Raw genomic sequence first — 6869 nt, 5'->3', positions numbered from 1 at the left:
GGTCAGAGGTCATTATACCCAGCATGGGGTCAAAGGTGTTGATTCAATTATCCTAATTGGAGTCAGTGGGTGATAATGACCTCCCAGAAAAAGGTGTCAAGACAGCATTGTATGTGGCAGACAATAGATGTCTAACCCCCCCGCCTCCATTCAAGCTTGGCTTCTCCATTTTTATGTACATGGCCTCCTTCACACCTAGTTTGTACCAATCGGCCTCCTTATCCAAAACACGTACTTGACAGTCTTCAAAAGGTGTGACCGGTTTCTTTTAGATGTAAGTACACGGCTGAATCTTGACCAGAGGTTTTGGCTCTTCTATGCTGAGCCATACGCTGATGTAGTTGTTTTGTTTCGCCTATATACAGTTCTGAGCATTCCTCATTACACTGGACTGCGTACACAATGTTGTCCATCTTGTGTTTAGGCGTTGGGTCTTTTGGGTTCACAAAACAGGTCACACCTTTGAAGACAGTCAAGTCCGTGTTTTGGATAAGGAGGCCGATTGGTACAAACGAGGTGTGAAGGAGGCCATCTATGTAAAAATTGAGAAGCCAAGCTTGAATAGAGGCGGGGGAAGGGGGGGGGTTAGACATCTATTGTCTGCCACATACAATGCTGTCTTGACCCCTTTTTCTGGGAGGTCATTATCACCTACTGACTCCAATTAGGATAATGGAATCAACACCTTTGACCCCATGCTGGGTGTAATGACCTCTGACCCCATGCTGGGTATAATTACCAGATGTTGATTCAGTTACATATTTATTCCCAGAGAATTCTTGTACAGTCACTCAGAATTGAGAAAGCTCATTGGAAGAACGAGTGAAACGTTTCCAAGAAATCTACAGCAAGTCCAGTTGCCTTGATTTATTCTTTACAGATATACCATGACCTGGATAAATGAGAACCTTCACAGACAAAACCAAATGCTGGTACAAAAACACAGGAGCAGATAGTTTCCATTATACCCCACCTCTGAGGCTTCACTAATAGTTTCGGCTCAAAATGACTGAAGTGTGGACTTGGCCTAAATGTGCTAAAACACCACAGTATCAGGTATAACCTTCAGTCACCTTCAACACCGTTAGGCCTCAAGCACACGACAGTTGTGTGTTTTGCGGTCCGCAAATTGCGGATCCCCAAAACACGGATGGCGGCCGCGTGCGTTCCGCAATTTGGGGATTGGCACGGACAGCCATTGATATAACTGCCTATTCTTGTCCGCATAAAAACGGACAAGAATAGGACAGTTTTTTTTTGTGGACCACGGAACGGAGCAACGGATGCGGACAGCACACGGAGTGCTGTCTGCATCTTTTGCGGCCCCATTGAAGTGAATGGGTCCGCTTCCAAGCCGCAAAAACTGCGGCTCGGAGGCGGACCAAAAAACGGTCCTGTGCATGAGGCCTAAATTTATTCTTCATCAGTGTAAGCAGAACAGTAATGGAATTCAATGTGTTCCTTGTTTTGCACAGCTAGATCTACACAAGCACTCTTAAATTTGCCGTTGGAAGCATTTACAGGAAGGGAGGCCAATCTCACACATGACATCACCTTTTAATCATTAAAAGACTCACAATACAGCAGGAAAAGAACAGAAGAAGTAATAAACAGCAGGACAAGTTTACAGCCCTCCCTGGGGTGACCTGACTAGTTTTATCAGCAATGGACTTGTCAGAGGTCAAGGCAGTCTGTAGATCTTGACTAAAAGACACAGATAAGTTAAAAGGGAGTCAAGCCCTTTATTACAATCAGCTAGTAGCCATGTTTTCTGAATGTGTCACCTGAGCCACTGTTTACAACTTTCCATGTTCTTTGGAGGGATCAGGAATGACAAACCTCCTTTTATGATTTATGACGGCAAACCGTATGCAAACGGAAATATGTTTTTTTTCCAGATCCGGTGATATACCGGATCAGTCTCATCTAGAATAATGGATCCGGTATTTCATTTTTTTCAAAGATCAAAAGCAAAAATAGCTCCTCCTATGTCCTGGTGCATGCGCAGACCGGAGAACCGGATTGGGCAACGCGGCAATTTCCAGGACTCTTTATACCAGATCTGGCATTAATACATCTCTATGGAAATTAATGCCGGATCTGGCAAGTGTGGTCATGTTCCTGGATTTTGGCCGGAAAAAATACCGTACAAGGGACGGAACGGAAGACATCCTGATTCATACTGAACGGATTGCCTTCCATTCAGAATGCATTAGGACAAAACTAATGCATTTTTTTCCGGTATTGAGACCCTTTACCAGATTTCAATACCGGAAAAGAATAACGCTAGTGTGAAAGTACCCTTAAGTGGGCAACTGAGTTATTCATGCGAGACCACCCCTTTAATCCAATAGGATGTCATATGTAACCCAAGCAGGACAACTTATATAAAGTTGCCACATAAAAAGAACCAAAAAGACTATTCCTGTGTAGAATTAAGCGTCCCTATGCCAACACTTTGTGTCCTGGGCTCTTGCAGTTCAGCTCCATGAAAGGCAATCTGAGCAGACATATATATGTTTGTGTGAAAACATTCAGTATAACTCAATTTATCAAAATTACATTCCTGCTCGTATGCTTAGGACCGCCCACTGGACTCCTAACTAACGAATGACAGTCTCTTGTACGACTGCATGCAGGGATAGCGGTCACTCAGTAGGACCTTACCCTCACACAGTCGGGAGTTTAGTGCAGGTGCGGTGTGTGTGAATGGAGGAGGCCGAGTGAATTGTCTGGTCACATGATCCTCCATCAGCGGCCATCTTATGGACAGGACCTTTATGTGGACAGCACAGAACATTTTCCAAGGTGACATGGCTTATGAAATATAGCAAATGGCACAGAATATAAAAAAAAGGCTATATTAGTAAGTGCCATGTAGTAATCTTCCATACACATTGGTAAACGGTAGCCAGAAAGTGGCCAACCCCTTGAACTATATATTAGCCTGCCCAGCTCCTCCTGCTCCATGACCTGATAGGTTCCATTTTAGGTCTACCCAAGCCGCTGTTTTCAGTACTGGCAGTTAGTATGTGAACAATGCGATCGATGAATCCATCCCACCAGGGTCATAGCTAAAAGGCTTATGGGCCCTAGTGCAAGAGTTCAGCTTGGGCCCCCCTTCCCTCAGTGCTTTGTGGCCAGGGGCAGGAAAGCGCATAGCCTTCGGGCTGCCTGAGGCAAAAATTGAGACACCTAACCCCTTCCCTCCAGCCAGCATGCGCTTTCTATAATACCGGTGTGTTCTTATGCAGCACAAGGGTCTTTGGGCCCCCTCAGGCTCCTAGGCCAAGTAGTGACTGCTACCTCTGCACCCCCCATAGCTACGCCTCTGCATCCAACATTCCTAAGTGTTCAACCACATGGCACATCTTTGACGTTGCCAAGACATGGTTGCCATGAGGAAGAGAACCGCAACTGCCAAGCAAGCTGTGGTGGTATTATAACTAAAGGTGTTGTTCAGTATTAGAAAAACATTGCTGCTTTCTTCCAAAAACAGCACCACCTCTGGCCACAGGTTGTGCATGGTATTGCAGCTCTAGCCCATCGATTCCAATAACACCAGGCACAACCCATGGACGGTGGAGGGGGGGGGGGGGGGGGGGGGTGTTTAAAGTAAGCTGCCATGTTTTTTAATCCTGATCATCCCTTTTGACTCATTAGAACTACAGTATTATTTAGTGTTCTTTGTTAATGGGTGTGCAATAAACCTTTAAAACTGAACAAACAATATTTTCTAATGAGTTTATAGAATACTGCTGCAAATTTGCGGTCCACAAAACGCAGATCTGCAAGATACGGATGTGGTCCTCGTGCAGCAAGCATTTTTCACAGGACCCATAAAATAGGACAGGCTCTATAATTTGTGGCCTGACCATGGACAAATTTTATATTTTATTTTTAGGTTTTGCAGACGCATAGAAATGAATGGGTCCGTGCACACCAAAAATACAGTTGTGTGCATGATGACTTAGAGGCTGAACAGAAGTGCTGTTAAGGGATCACTTAATTCCCCAAAAATTGCATCTCATGGAAATAGCATTTTTTCACCTATGTGATATAACTATTGATAGTTCAGGTCAGTACTGGCAGTGAGCAAATTTGCTCAATGGCATGAAATAATCCAATCAATTACTGTACTGTATTTTGAAGCACCAGTTCTATAGTATTAATGTAAAAAAAAAAAACACTACATTAAATTGATTAAAAATAAAATATTGTGCCATTTCCAGATTTTTTTTTTCCCCTTCTTCACCATCAATAGCTGACCACCAATTTGAATGCACTTGACATGCGATCTGTCACAGTAGTGCCTGCACCCCGACACTGGGACAGAACGTCCACTTACATGACCTTGCCATCGTAAAGACACTTTACCCAGCAAGTGAAAAGACTAACATGGTCACTAGGATATGCAGAAACTATGGTGAAAAGCAATCCTGGGACATGGCAGAGTGAGCAGTCAGCATCTCCCCTGTGCTTCCGTCAGACAGCCATGTATCCGATTCAGAATCTACAAAAAGACAACAATTTAGACAAATTGACTCAAATTGCTTCACTGCGGTCAGAGCAAACAGTAGCCTGGAGTGACTATGGTGCCCTAGCAACAGGCGCAGCTCAAACCTCTGCCAAAATAAATAGACATTCCCAAAAATATTGCAGGGGGAAAAAAAAAAAAAAAAACAGACTATTTTCCACATACAACTTCTACAAAAAAAAAATTGTATTACATCTGCTGCAGTGCGGCATTTTGTAACCCTTTCATTAAGTGAATGCCAAATACATCCTTAAATAGATGCATGGAGATTAAGTGAATTTGAAATGTACCGGTAGTTATCTGCCTTTAGTCTAAACTGGTCAAGATGTAACAAAACCAATTCCTGAATAGGCTGTGATACCCACTGCCCAGTAGATATAACGGTAAGCTACTTACAGGAATTAACCTAATCTAATTATACAAAAGGGCTTTAGTACAGGCCCAAAAAAATAAAAAAGCAAAAAGTAAAAAACAGAAAAAGGTACTGCAACTATCAATTGCCATACAAATCAATTTGCCCGATATTGCAGCTCAGCCTCACTTACTTCAAAGAGCGGCACAGTTTAATGGACAAGATAGTATATTTGTCCTCAAAGTTTTGACTGCACAGCACCAGGCTGGCAGAGGGCATTGTTAGCACCTATGCAGATGTGATCTGTATATAGGACCCCATTAATGCATACCATATATATTCTGCGTCTATGAATGTAGGCAAAGCTCCCTCCCCCAACTGCGTTCCATGAAACCAGGGCTTATGCTGCATTTACATGCGCCGACACAGCAGGCAATTATCAGGAAAGGTCTGTTCCCGATAACTGCCCGCTCGTCAGTGGAGGTGAAAAGCGGCATATTGCTCATTCATCGGGTTATCAGCAGCACATTCACAGCCCATTATAATCGGCCCGACAACTGTGCAGTGTAAATCTACCATTAGAGACTGGTCTTGTTTACACATCCGTATTACGGACACAAGACCTGCTTCCCCTGGTATTCTACTGAACTGGACATAAAAAAAACAACATTTTCCATATATGGTGATCCAAGTTCGGTTCAGAACTCTGGCGGAACCAAGTGTTAGCATAATGTGAATGTTAGAATGCAGCCGCCTTTGCATTATAGATGTGTAAAGCTGGGAACACCTTTACTGGAAGAAGTTACTGGTATTGTCAGCTTTCAAGCAAAAAAATATTTTTTTTTTTGATATTGCCAAATTTTCCAGGTTGGAGAATGAACATAGCTACTGTCCATGCCATGAAAAGACCCATACTGCCACCTGCTGGTTGTATGAAGTATTGCAGTAAATATTATACAGTTCTATTTTTCTATCCCATTTCTGAGAGAAAAAACAACAAACTGAAGGTAAAATTTTCTGGGGGCTCAAAAAAATTTTTTTTAGACTTTTATAGCTGCTTCTTAAATACATTGGAAGGGCACCACACCGTAAGAAATGAGTCCACTGACATCACCTGCACGACAAACCGCTGAAACTTTTCTAGTCAGCGCATGAGGAATGTCGGAAATATGCCTGCGGATCCTTGTTTTAAGACTGTTGGAGGTACAGCCTATGTATAGCAAGCGGCATAACGTGCAGGTGATGCAGTACACCACAAAGTGAGTGTTGCAGTTGATGTACTGTTTTAGTGAAAAAAAATTGGGTTGGCCACAGAAACAATGGTTTGGCCAGTTTGAATGTGGTTACAACAAGTGCAGATACGGTGTCCGCACTTGAAATTTCATTTAAATCGTACTTCATACTTTGAATGTAAATCCAAGATCTGTATATAGGAAGCACAGCTTAGTCAGGCCAGCTCCACATATATCTGGTGATCCAGTTCAGTTCCCCACCGGCGAAGTAGAAAACATTTGAGGGGAACTGAAGCTAGAACTGATCCCATAGTTTTCTATGTGATCATTCATATTCATCTGGTGCATTACTGAGGACGCCTAATGTAAAACAGCACTGGACAGAAAACGCTGCCTTACCTTGGGAGGAAGGCTGGACCTTCAGCCTCTGAGGAAGAATCTGGCCTAGGCAGCCGGAGTGCGAGGAGCTGCATGAGAGAAAGAACAGGTATTTACAGGACCATAGTGGAAAGTGCGTGATAGCAAAGGCAATCCTCATTTATGGCTATGGACTTTGCTGCTGGTGAAAAGGGTTAATTGTCTCTGGTTCTCACCACACTTTCACAACAGATTAGCTACCTGTTTGAGAAGATACACCCTACTGTGGGAACTGTAGTACATATTGTTAATTGCACAACTTTAGGTCAATTTGGGAAGTTGTCTGGATTTAATATCCAGCTCATGTTCCAATATTCAGCCCTAGGGTTGT

The sequence above is a fragment of the Bufo bufo genome, chromosome 1, assembly GCF_905171765.1.
Source record: "Bufo bufo chromosome 1, aBufBuf1.1, whole genome shotgun sequence".
NCBI classification, from domain to species: domain Eukaryota; kingdom Metazoa; phylum Chordata; class Amphibia; order Anura; family Bufonidae; genus Bufo; species Bufo bufo.
Note: the sequence above shows the minus strand (reverse complement) of the source record.